General features: G+C 35.6%; 1 protein-coding gene across 1 annotated transcript in view; it reads left to right on the top strand.

Annotated features, from left to right (window-relative positions):
* tcerg1l (transcription elongation regulator 1 like) overlaps positions 1 to 14,064 on the top strand; it is a 73,739-nt gene that overhangs the window by 6,718 nt on the left and 52,957 nt on the right. The gene's annotated exons all lie outside the window — the stretch shown is intronic.

The following is a 14,064-nucleotide window of genomic DNA, read 5'->3' as shown; positions in this document are numbered from 1 at the left end:
TTTAAACTGGTGTTTATCTATAAAGGAGTATAGAAGACCTATATTTATCCCTCTAACACATTTCTTGAAACCAATCACTCACTTTCTCAAAACCTTAAACATAAAACCAAATTTTCAAACCACATTCACAGAACCTCAAAATCAAACAACTGCCTCAAAACCATTATATCTGTGCTCAATATCAAAGAATGCTCTTAGATCATACACACAGCGAGTCAAAATTATGAACTCTACAGATCATTCATTAGACACTACATCAAAAAATGGAGAACACAGAATTCAAAGCATGCAGTTACAGAAAAAAAGTATTGCAACAAAGTAAAAAAAAATTGCAATTACATAAAAAAGTATAGTAATGACAACAGTAGTAGGTGAATAAATTGTATGTATCCACTGCAAGTGTAGTATTGTACTGAATATTGAATAGTAGGCCTATCGAATGTCTGTATATTCACCACTTGCATAATGTGAAAATACAGTGACCCAACTGCAAAAGCCAAAAAGGTTACAGTAAAAAACTCTAATTGAAAAGCATGCTACAGTAAAGTACACTCAGAAGAGTTGTGCAACTGTAAAATCAAGGTCAGTAGCCGCTTTCCGACCAGAGGAACCTTTTCACAGTTCCTAGAACTATTGGCTAAAGTACCCGGATGTCGGCGTGTTCGCACCGCAGGAACTAGGAACGATTTTAGTTCTAGGAACTCCATTTGGAGGAACTAATTTAGGTCCTACTTCAGAGTAGGGTCTAAACCAGCACTATAGGAACTACCCGTGACGTTAGTGTACGCTGATTGACCGAACGCACGCGGAGCACCAGTACCCGCCATTTTTAAAACAGCTAGAATGTAAACACACAGATTATAGCCTATATATTTACTCCATGAACTAACTATACAAACATGGTAAACAGTGATAGATGGGTCTCTAAACCTTTATGCTGAAGAGAAAATCCAACGCAACTTTGAGGGGACCAAGTCAAACATGATTATGTTTATCTGCCCAGCTAGCAACACTGGACATCAACCACACGGCATAGGCTAATAACCTTTTTTTTTCATATACTGTCTACTTTCTATAACAGTTCTATCTAATAACATATTAAACAGTACTGTTAGACAGATCGCTAACTAATAAACACAGAGAATGCGAGCATTGTTTGCTCTGGCGTTCTCAGCGCCGTAAAAATAAAGGTCCGTCGCTCCGTGAATAAAAGTCACCGTGCTTGCGTCACTCCCTTACCCCTCCTACCAGTTCCTATGGCCACTTGGCCAGTGCGGACGCAAACAGCAAAACCGAGTTTGGGGGAGAGTAGTTCTTAGAACTGTTTAGAAGTGGAAAGTTCTTAGAACTAAGTTCCTGTAACTACTTGGTCGGAAAGCAGCTAGTGAGAGAGATTTTAGAGCTTCAGCATCATGTCTTCATGTTGGTCCGGCCGGAGGAGTTTCTCCAAATCACAGATATCTCTGCAGGCAAAGGGAAAAACCCTAAAGCAGGTCCAGCCTTGACAACATTCTCCACACCTGAACTGACTTGTATTATGTGCAGTTGGTTTGGTCACGTCATTAGAAATAAGTGTGAACAATTTTGAGTCGTTGTGTGTAAACGATGACAACTGTGTTGCAGTTGTGTTTAACTTTCGCCTACCTGTGTTTAGCATTTTGAAACATAAGTGCATCACAGTGCAAAATGTGTTTTAGTGAGTGAGAATGTGTTTAGAGTTTTGAAAAAAGAGTGCATGAGATTTTCAAACAGTGTTTTAACTTCCTGAACTTGTTTAATGTATTACAGAAAGAGTGATTTATTCGACAAATTGATTTAGACTTTTGAGAATTTGGTTCAGAGAATGGGGTTTAGTGTTTTAGCAATTCAGAAAAACTGTATTATGCATTATAAATAGGCCTAAGTATTTTTATGAAAAAAAATTTCAGAGAGCACTTTTTTTGTATAGCAGAGTATGCCAAAAAAATACATGAGCACATGATTTAATACATTTATTTAAAAAAGGGCAAGAAAAACAAGATGGAAATAAACAGCTAAAGTGATGGATTGACAGTGAGCTTACTTGAGGACAGCAACTTGAAGTTCATTTAGGATTTTTAACAATGTTTTTAAAATTTAAGTCGCTGTCTGTGTGTGTGAGTGTGCGTGTGTGTGTGTGTGTGTGTGAGAGAGAGAGAGAGAGAGAGAGAGAGAGAGAGAGAAACTTCTATTTTTAAGAGCGCAAGGTGCATTATAGACATAGAAAACCAAAGTGGTTGTAAAACAAGATTGTTTACTTACAATACGTTTACACCACATACTTTGCTCCTTGCAAAGTTTACATTGGCATACAGTATACAGAAGTCTGAAAGCTTCGGGATTAAACATGAGTGATCAGTAGTGTGAGAATAGTATCAGATCTATTTATGTAAACCCTTATGCTCAAAATAATTAATTAGTTTGAGTAGGGCAAACTTAAATTAAACAAATTAGTTCAGTCAAATGAACTTTTATGAGTATTTAGAATTTTATTTTTCTTTTGAGTTCACAAAGCTGAAACCTTTTAAGTAATCAGAATTGTTTCACTGTTTTGAGTTGATCTTGTTTCTTTTAATTTAGACAAACTTAAGTTTAAATGAAATTGGACTGGGATTTCTATTTCCCATAATGCTTTGCCTTGACTTTCAAAAAGGGAGAGTAAATGCTAAAATTGAGAGTTATATAATGATTTTTGTGCAAAATGTATGTTAACTGGGAGATTTAGTAGTGTTTAATGTTATGCTAATTTAAAATTATGCAAATTTTTGGAGGGTTACCATCATGGTGATGAGTAGAGCATGAGCTTGAGACAAGTATATGTAAAATGTGCTAGCTGTTTTTAGAAGTTACTATGCTATGCTAATGCTATCAAAGCATTGTGTTACCAAATAGCAAGTTAGCACTTATTGAATTTGCTAGTTAAAACAATAGCTAAGGTTACACTACTAAAAGTTAAAATTACATGATAATTTTTAAGTTTAATGTATGAATTAACTTCTTTAAAGATGAGAACAAATAAAATGCCTGAGTACAAAATAAAAATCTGCCAGTTTTGCTTACATAAACTTAAGAATTTTGATGTAACTGATTACCTAATTTTTTTTTAGTTTTGCCAACTTATTCTGGTTTACAGTGAGTGGGCCAAGTGTGAAATGTGCACACCTAGTAATCCAATCGATCAAAACACATGAAGTGACCCCTTAAAATATTCTCCTAAGTTAAATTTACCCACAGTGAACAAGTTAAATTAAAAACAGACCAGGGATTCAGATAGAGCTGAGCAGTGTATCACCAGGGTTCTCAAGTTTTATCAAAAGCTTGGAGTGAGATCACATGCGGTTAGGGGAGGAGCCCTAATGGAGCCCCGCCCCTGCCCCCGCCCCGCCCTCCAATTTTACCCATTGTTCATAATTAACCAGCACAAATTGAAATTATAACAATTGGTAAATCTGATAAATGACAGAGCAATTCATCACATCAAATATACTCTTTAATGCTATATTTCAAAATTACAAATATACAAAAATTACAAAAATATAACAAATTGCTCCAAACAGTTTGAAAAACAAATATTACCCAGAGCACTCTGCTTTAATACATGTAGCCTTAATGTAACTAGAAAGACTATTAACACAGTATAATATATAATTTAAAATAAAATGAAGAAATACATCTTCATTAGTTCCCATACCCACTAACATTTCCCTTAGTTTCAGATAACGTAAGTTAGCCAAACTGAGCCAAAGCTTCTGACCTGGTTGCAAAGTAGTTGTAGAGTTTTTGACTGCATCAATAATAATGTATACGATGGGCTATATATTAAATGTTCTAGCCTAAAATGTTAGACGAGCTTTCTTCCAACTTACCTTCTCCATCACGACGTGTGTTCGCGCGATGTTGTTGGTTACCTAGTAACGAACGTACGGTGGCCGAGAATGTTCCGTCAACTTCCGTGTGTTTGCGCATCTATGTTGCTTAGTAACGAACGCAATCTGGCCGAGATACGTGCTGGCGGCAGGAAACTTCACTTTGTGTGCCTGCGCCTCGTATACAACGTTATATATAAAGCTTGCAGGACAACTTGGTTGGCATTGCCTTTTCAGCATGAGAAATACACGGTGTGGCGTGTGAGCGTGTTGAATTGCGTGTGTCTCACGGCCAATGCGTGAGACTTGAGAACCCTGTATCACTAGCTCTGCATTTAATTCCAAACACTCTTGTCCTCCAGCAGAGACTCAGTGCTACACCTGTGCTCTCCCCTGATCATAAGTCTTTAGCTGCAGATGCTTTCAGGTAGGCAGTGATGAATTTGATTGCAGATACACTCATGTGCCGTTCAAAGATTAGTCCTTGAGAGATGAAAAGTTCACTCCTGTTGAGGGTTTTCTGTCTTTCAGGCCGCAAAGTCTATAATGAGTGAAAGTGAATGGAATATCTTAGCAGCACAGAGTCTTAACTTGTAAAATTTTGACCTTTGCTTCTACACTTTTACATCTTTAACACTTCAAGTGTGCTTTAGAATAGAGGGAAGGTTTGAAACTTGTTAATAAAGCTAATAGACATTCTGAACATATTGTAAATGTAAAACTCTTCAATATTTTTCCCCTGGTATCCTTCAGTTCATCTTGAGAATATAATATCTATCTATCTATCTATCTATCTATCTATCTATCTATCTATCTATCTATCTATCTATCTATCTATCTATCTATCTATCTATCTATCTATCTATCTATCTACATATATATATATATATATACATACAGTACATATCATTTTAAAATCTTACCCATGAAAGTGTCACTTGAAAAGCTCTGGAAATGTCTGTACTGGCAAACTAATATAATTACTGACCAAAAAATATTATATATATATATATATATATATATATATATATATATATATATATATTGTGCATCAATTTTACATTAGTGCTTTGAGCGTGACTTTAAAGCCTTATATTGCTGTAGGTAGGGAGCTCATTTTAGGGAACAGAACTACTGAATAGTATGTATGTGTTCAGTCCACCCAACTATGTCCATATCCCTTATTTTGTAGATTGTTCTATTTCTAGTTCAAAGGCAAACATAGGCCATGGGAGCATTTATCCTGACAGTACAGTATGTGTTGTGTAGAAGGGGGTGAGTCATTCTTACATTCGCAATACGTTCTGAACAACATATTCTAGTAGGTTTTGGCTAGCAATGAGGTTTGAAAAAGTTTCTTTCTATAGCTGATGACAGTTGTTCAAAAGTTCAGAAGTAAAGTTCAGACTTTCTCTAGGTGAAACAGTAACCCAGTTTGAGTATCTCCGATATATATATATATATAGCATATATCACACATATATATAGTGAAAAATAGCAGTGTAGAGGTTTGGAACAAAAAGAAATAATTTTAATTTCGCCTGAACTGTTGTTTTAAGTATGCACCATATCGGCAATAACATGGCAGACAAGAAATGATGAATATCTACACGTGAGCAGGTTGTCAAGCTTCCGTCTTGTAGCGTGTGCTTTTCCTAACCCATTGAGGGTTTTTGTGGAATCGAGGTGACAAATATTAAGATGGAAATAACAGATGTGGGTGTGGAAGAGGAGTCTGCTGCCATCTGTCAAATACTTCTATGGTTTGTGGTTGCCTCTGTACGCTTCATAACCCAAAAATCATATCTCTACACCCCATAACCCAAAAAACACCAGCAGTCTGTTTCTATGACTGAAAAAAACATTGAGATGAGAGAAAATTACTTGTTTCTCATGCATGTATGCAAATCCGTTGGTTGTGACTGATGTTTCTGTGCTCCTGAGCATATTATTATTGGGTTAAAAATTGGTGTATATATTTAAAGTTAGATTTATGGTTAATATTACGTTCTTGGATGCTGTTGTGAAGGTCATGAATGAGGAAACGACTTGAATATTTTATGGAACGGAAAGTTCTCTGGAAGCCCTCAAACTATAATTGTACATTCAGGAATAGGCCATCGTGGAGTTTGAAAGAAGCATCAAATGATGTTGGCACCTCAAAACTGTTCTTTAAACATGCAAAACTTTCCTTTTATAACTCTTTTGGGGCATAAAATAAGCATTCACCCCGTCTGTTGCCTGTCTGTTTCTCTAGGCCACAGGCAAGTTGCCTGAGAATTAGAAAGTTGATCTTTGATCTGGAGAATTACAAAATCTACTTGATCTTTGTCTTCACCTTTGATGAGCTTAGCTCGACATAAAGGTGAATAGATCAAACCATTGAATACACCTCTGCGTCAGTTACAAAGTGATAGTTATTCACCCTCAGCACAGCAAAGCTTTGGGGAAGAATTGAACTTCAGAAGGTAGTTGTCTATGTCCGGGAATCAGTTCTGGAGTGGTATTGAGAGTTGTTCTTACAAAGTCCTCCTCACGGGCTTGAGCCGTTGATGAGCGTGAGTCGAGGAAATAATTGGTGCCAGAGGGTGTGTGGCGTTCGCACAATCGAACACTGTGAGGAAGTCCAATTTGTGTCTTCGCAGTTACACTTCCTTACCGCAGGGAAAGGGAAGTTCTTGACGTCTGCAAACACATCCACAGAGGTCAGCATCTGTTTAAGAGCTTTTCCCTCAGGTAACAGCGTACTTTATTAGGGCTGCTAGAAATTCTCGTGATAAATTGGTGCGGCGCGCACGGCATTTGCCTTTTGTTTAAAAAAAGTGTTTTGTTGGACTGTTTTTTTTTCTCTCATAGTGCTGATATCTGTCATACTATGATGCTTTCCTCAACTTTCTCGATTTTAATAAGCCTGGAACACAGTATTAGCCTCACTTGTCACACACACAGTTCTTTAACTGACTTTCTTATGCACATTGCACACGAAACTGGCAGCTACGATCCAAAAATCGAAGTTCCAATTTGCTGTCTGGTACTAGGTTGACATGAGCGTTTCTGAAGAGCTAATCACTGGATATACCAAAGTTTTAAAGGTTAGTGGCATCAAATCTTGCAAAGACATTGTAGGATTTTTTTTACGGTACTTAGTTGCAAGTCGAGATAGATATCCACAAGCAGAACTGTATTTTATGGTATTATTATTCAGCTATAAACGTGAAAACTAAAATTGTTTTTTTGCTGAAAGAGACAATCGGCAGATTTTTCACCTGAAAGAGACAGTTATTGGAAGATTTTCACCTGAAAAAATCACTAGTAAGAGACAATTGGCTGATTTTTCAACTGAAAATTTACCTGAAAGAGACAACTGGCAGATTTTTTACCTGTGAGAGACAATGGACAAATTTTTCACCTTAAAATTCACCTGAAAGAGACAAATGGCAGATTTTCCAACTGAAAATGTATTTGAAAGAGACAATTAGATGTAGTAAATTGTACATTCCAGTTGCTCAAACTTTACAGCATAGTCCTAGCAATGGGTCATGGGTTCAATTCCCAATTCAATGTAAGTTAAAATAAAAGCATCTGCCAAATGTATATATGTTTAAAGGGCCTATATGCGTTTTTCTGAAATTTAAACTCGCGACTGACACCTGTGGTCAAAAAACGGAACTGCTCTTCCTTTCTGCTCGCTCTCGTACGTGCACACTTCACAAGTCATCCCTGCAAAGAAGTCAACATTATGTTTACAGAGGTAAGAACAGTCAAATACATATATTGTTTGAGAAACTAAGGCTAATTGCTGACTAGCGGTGGTGGCAGAGTGATCTGAAACGTTTAACATGAACGCGCTTGACGTCACATCCGCAGACAGCGCGCGAAAAATCCGACCCGACAGAAAATAGGAAAAATAGGATACAGGCTTATAGGTGCACCCACTGTAAGCTGACAAGGTGTCAGTATGCTCATCAGGAGATGTTTGAGTCATAAATGGTCAAATAAAAAGGCTATTGTTACGTTTATTTTGGGGAAAAAGTTGCATATAGGCCCTTTAAATTTAGAAGAAAGCAATGTACTATTGTGTCAACAGTTCCAATGATTTTTGTTATGAACTTCAGTCTAACATTTTAAAATGATGCACAAAATCGATCTTGGGTGGCTGGAAACATCTGCATACACTTACTTAGAGTATGTTACAGGCTTAAGAGATTAAAGTGTATAAATACAATTTGCATGCACACACGTCACTGGAGGGAAACAGATATTAATCAAATGATGTTCTACAGATTTAGCATTTCAAATGACTTAATTATTATTTTTTCCATAAAGCAAGACCAAAGAAAAATGCGCTGATAAGAGGGTATGTTCAGAAAATGATTGTTGAAGGTGGAAGCCTGTAAATGCGTACATACAATTGTGGCATAATGAAAACAGAGCAAATCAATATCTGAAGCAAATAATTTCCTGGCATTCGGGCATTCTTCATCTACCCAGCACAGAATCTGCCGCCAGCCATGCATTCCAGGTCCATCATTAATAATCTGTGCTCTACAGTGTTTATATCTAACCAAAGGAAATAAGAAATATGTTCAGAACAAAATAAAAGGCGTAATAACTCAGACGTATGTTTCCATCTTCAGTGCAGTTTATCCCTCAGGGCCATTACACTCCTTTTGAAGGTTCCCATCCCTGTTCTGAGGTAAGCTTCGTATCGATCCATAACACCACTGCAGCTGGATGTCATATACCGATAAACCAATATTTTATGTCGATTTATTTGTCATGTGTTCGTCCGTTTTGATTTTCATCAGTGTGAAAATCAATAAGTACAGTTATATGGTTTATGGAATATAACAGTGTGCTGTCTCTGAGGGATAGTTTAGCCTCTGTGTTGATGGAAAGGTAAAAACACAGAACGAGTTAAAATAGTCAGAATTTAGTGAAAACAATGGAATTTAATAAATTAACATACATATATGAAGTCAACAGTAAATGATTGAGAAATTTTCATTTTTACTGTCAAAAAATTATATGATCAATAAGTTATGACAACATATGTTATCACTGTACATTGCTTTTTTATAAGTTATTCAAGATTCAACTCATTTTTTAAAGTCAGTTTTTTAAATAATTTAAGTTGAAATTACTTAAATATCCAAGTTGAAAATATCCTATCTATCTATCTATCTATCTATCTATCTATCTATCTATCTATCTATCTATCTATCTATCTATCTATCTATCTATCTATCTATCTATCTATCTATCTATCTATCTATCTATCTATCTATCACAGATCGCCACAGCACTGCTGAATAACGGTGCAGGAAACAATGAAATACATGAAAATGATTTGGTTCCAGTATTTTATCAAAACTAATCAACTAATCAATCCAATCAATTGAAATGTTACGTTAGTTTTATAGCAATTAATGAATGTAAAGTTGGAGTAGAAAAAATGCCTCCGTGTTTTAGACAGCCAAACTAGTTCAGGCTTTATTTTAGCTCGCTCAGGGTCGTTCATTTATCATCTAATAGGTGGAAGCATTGCAATGCTTCCTGAGGGCTTTCCTGAGAAGGGCTCATTCTGTTGTGTGCATTTTCAGGTTCTACACTGTGGTTTCTAGGGCAAAAAGTCATTTTTACTTTAACCCACCATTCCTCTGCTTCACAGACCCACTCCAAAATCTCATTTTTCATCTTCATGAATTTTAGCCTGGTCTTATTGACAGGACCTAATGGAACGTGAAAAGTCACTCTGGTTGCCTTGTCAAGAAATACGCAGCTTCTGGAAAATAGAGTTTAAAAGTTGAGCAGGCGATTTAGAAGTGCGCACTGAAGCGTTTTGGCCCACCTTGAATGGATCATGCCGAAGCTCTCTTGGGAACTTTAATGAGGCTTTAAAACACCTTCACGTGGAACTTTTCATGCTTTTATTTTGTGCCACCATGAGATTCATAACCAAGACCAAACATTTTGAGAAACAGTTTGATCTCATTAGAGATAAAGGCTGCAATCAATAACACACAATTCATGCTAGAACATTGAAATGGGAAAGAAACAGAAATAAACTCTGTTTACTTTAGCTGTGCTAGAAGAATCCACTGCAGTGCAACAGTCACACGCTCCTTCGCATTTGACTCCATCTAGTCCAAACAGAATTCTAGACACATTTGAAATAAGAAACATTGATTTGTCTGACACACTTTTACTGCAGACTACGTGTGAATACTAATTATACACAGTGAAACTCCATATTCCAGGGTGTGAATTTAACAAGGACTGTCAGGGGGAGATAATGTCTATAAAAGAGTTTTTAGGTCATTGTCAAGGGCACAATCTGTTGAGCGGTGTCTCAAGCAATCCATATTTAAGTAGATTATACTGCACATCAGCCAAACCCACATGATTGTATTGGTCGTAGATTTCTCTTTTAATAGCTCAAGAGAAATAATGGAGCTCTTAATGTTTACTTGAAGTATATCGGCAGATGTTTCCCTTAAAATGACTTGGAAGTAAAAGCAGACCCAGATGGGACAATTGTTGATATATATTTGATCGTTTGCGTTTGACTTTTGATTGCACACTTGTTGCAGAACCTGAATTCATCAAGTGCAACATGTTCCTGTATCAATATTTTTTTTTTTTTTGGAACAACATTCCAATCAATCAATCAATCAATAAGATTTGAGGATTTTGAAGATTTTGTTAAACGATAACATCTTGTTTACAGTTTATGTCAAGTTTAGGCTTACAACCAGGGTTATGTGCTTCTACATCAGTGTTATTCACCTATTTGATTTTAGGGATAAATTATGGGTAAGATTAGGTTTAGGAGTAGGGATAGGGTTAGGACTATGTTTTCAGGCAGGAATGATGTTCAAGGATCAACAGGATCAACGATTTTGCCGCTTAGAAATATCCAGCCTGGTCTTTTGAGACTATACAGCTAACAAAAATATATCCTAAGAACATTTTGCTAACATTCCCATTTAGTTATGAAAAAAATGCTCCATGAATGATGTATAAATAAAGTTTTTGTGCCAGCATTTTGAGAAAATTATTCATTTGAACGAATGTTCTATTAATGTTACTAGAAGATACACATTTGGTTCCGAGAACAAATTCTGAGTTCCCTGTTAGCTGGGTCCATATTTATCATAACAGTGTCATTTGTTCTGATATTTACATCTGATAAGTTACTTTTTACATGCATGTTATTCATAAAATCCATGCAATAACTGTCATTGATTGAAAATGTGCATGCAGAGCATGCTGCAATACTTTTGCCCTCCATTAAGGCAAATCAGCCAGCCAACACAATTTCAAATCAATACATATTGGCCCCTGTTCATATACCGGCAATGCATACCTGGCATTTTAATGACCTACCTGGATTTTAATTTTAAAGGTCCAAAAAGCATTCTTTAAAGTGCCAAAAATCACTGTATTTGTGCTATAAGATACAGTATGCATGAGCAAATAAAAATGAAAATGTTAATATAAATATAAAAAAAATGAAAATATAAAAATTAGCACTTCTTGAGGGTTGAAAAATCTAAAAGAGAACTCTTCTAGTTCTTCTAGTTTTTTGTAACCAATCACTGATTTTTTTATTATGTGTTGTTCTTGATTTCAAAGTGGGCGGATTAATTGTGCAAAGTACGATCATGAATGCGCATTAAAGGGATTAGTTCACCAAAAAATTAACATAAGTGAACATAATTGTTTCTCAAACCTGTATGACTTGGTTGAAAATGTTTAGTTGTTCTTTTTCCATGTATTTAAAAAGCATAGGGGCAAGTTTTAAAAGATTCCAAAGCAAAAGAATGTGCCACTTTTATAGTTGTAGTTGTATATAGGCATAATTTGGATGTTTGGTTGAACTTCATGTTGACTTCAAAACCATGTTTACTAAAATTGTTGTGCTTCTGCCAAACTTCTTTCTCAGCTCAACTCAACTCTCCAACTTCATAAATTACGATAAAAGCCTCTTCTTTAGGCAGTTACCTTCAATCCACTTTTACTCTGAAAAGAAGTGCTCAGCATTATTATCTGGCCTATGTTACAGGAGGATTTGGGGGAGACTAATGGCTTAATTCAACAGAATAAGTTGTTTTCAGGGAGACGGTATGAAGTAGTTTGTTAACCAGGTAACTAAGGTAACAGTGGGAGGACAGCATAGTGACAGAGACAGACTCTGACACAGAGCCTCTTTGTGGATCAAGATGATGGCAGTGTAGTCTGGAGCACACATAAGTGGCCGAAAGTTTCATAAGTGCAATCACTCGCCATTTCAGCACCGCTGCAGGGCGGACAGCTCCAGAGCGCTGAAGGCTCCCGCTACATTTACCCTTGTCTTGGCCTGAATCTTTCTGCTCAATTTCTCTGAAACAAGACCCCCTGAGAGAGATGGGAGAGATTGCTCGAAACATGTCACACTTAGACGTCAACACACACACACACACACACACACACACACACACACACACACACACACACACACACACACACACACACACACACACACACACACACACACACACACATATTTTGAATTAGCTTTTATTTTTCATTTTAATTTAAGTTTTAGTTATTTTATGTGATTTTGGTATGGAGTTAATATTGTGCCATAATTAAACAAACAAATCCAGCATTTTGCAAACAAACTCGATCTGCTTTGCAAAGGAAAACTCGACTCGCAAACAAACTCGATCTACACGAGGTACAAAGGTCAATTTGAGCGAAAATGCAGTGGAGTAACAAATATGTATTGTGTTTTACAAATATAAATAAATGAGCCAAGATAATATTTCACAAATAAATACAAACCATCCTACAAATTGCATGTAACCTTTGAACAAATACCAAATCTAGTGCATACAAATGCATCTGTCTGTTATGATTGTGAGACACTTGGCTTTTTATGAAATCTCTTGGCTCGATTTTCTCACAAATGCAGTTGAGCAACTTCCTCTTCTTAAACAGTAGATGGCGCTAAACTAGAGTATTAATTTAGCGCTAGTCTCCCGGAGAAACACTGATTTGAAACTTGCCTTTGCCTACAGCTGAGGAAAATGATCGGTGAACTGGCGTGTTTCTGTCTTTATCTATAATTAACCTTTTTAAGGTTTTATTTTGCAAAATGTTTATGTCATTTTTATTAGTTTTCTGTGTTTTTTATATTTCTGTTTAGCTTTAATTTATTTTTATTTTAGTTTTAGTAATTTATTTTTAGACTTATTATCCTACAACTCACAACTTATTTATCTTAGTTAGTTGGCAACATTTATAATTAATATAAATGATATATATACTATTTACTATATATGTATGTATATATATATATATATATATATATATATATATATATATATATATAGTAAACTCGCAATTCTGAGAAATAATATCTTTTGTGAAATATAAACTTGCAATTATGCCTTCTTTTTTTTTTGCACGTTTTTTTGCAAGTTTTTTTCCCACAATTCTGACTCCCCCCCCCCCAGAATTGCAACTAACACTCTCGCAATCGCAAGAAAATGTTAGAATTGTGGGCTGACTTTTTTCCGCAAAATTGTTTATATCTCACAATTCTGACTTTAGAACTTGCAATTGTGAGTTTACATCTCACAATTCTGCGAAAAAAAAGAAAAAAAGTCTGAGTTGTGAAGTGTAAAAAAATTGTGGGGGAAAAACAATCTAAATTGTGATTTATGGTCAATTTTTTTGTTCTGTGGCGGAAACAATCTTCCATTTGCATAATTCGACCTTTAACGCTTTTCTGGTCTTATATTTGTCATTTTATAACTTTTGATAAAATTGTATTAGTGCCCAAACTGTTGCGGTTGTGGTGACTAAGGGAAAGTTTATGAGTAAATATTTATTTTTTTTTTTTTTTCACTTCTTGCTATGTTCATATTTTTGTGATAGATATAAAATAGTATTATTTAAATATTATAGTAGGCCTATATTACCTCTGTTGAAGTATCTGGGAAACATTCAATCTAAAATTACATGCTCATAGTTCAGAAATGATAAAATAAATATGTAAAAATAAAATAATTTTAGATTTAATGCAACTTCGATCCATATACTGTAACAAAAAGAGACATTTCTGGGAGAGTTCATTACTGTATAGCTCGAAGAATCACTCGGATATACTGTATACTATCATAGGGTAAAT

Source organism: Abramis brama (genome assembly GCF_963993115.1).
Source record: "Abramis brama genome assembly, chromosome: 14".
NCBI lineage: Eukaryota > Metazoa > Chordata > Actinopteri > Cypriniformes > Leuciscidae > Abramis > Abramis brama.
This window is presented reverse-complemented; position numbering and strand designations above follow the sequence as displayed.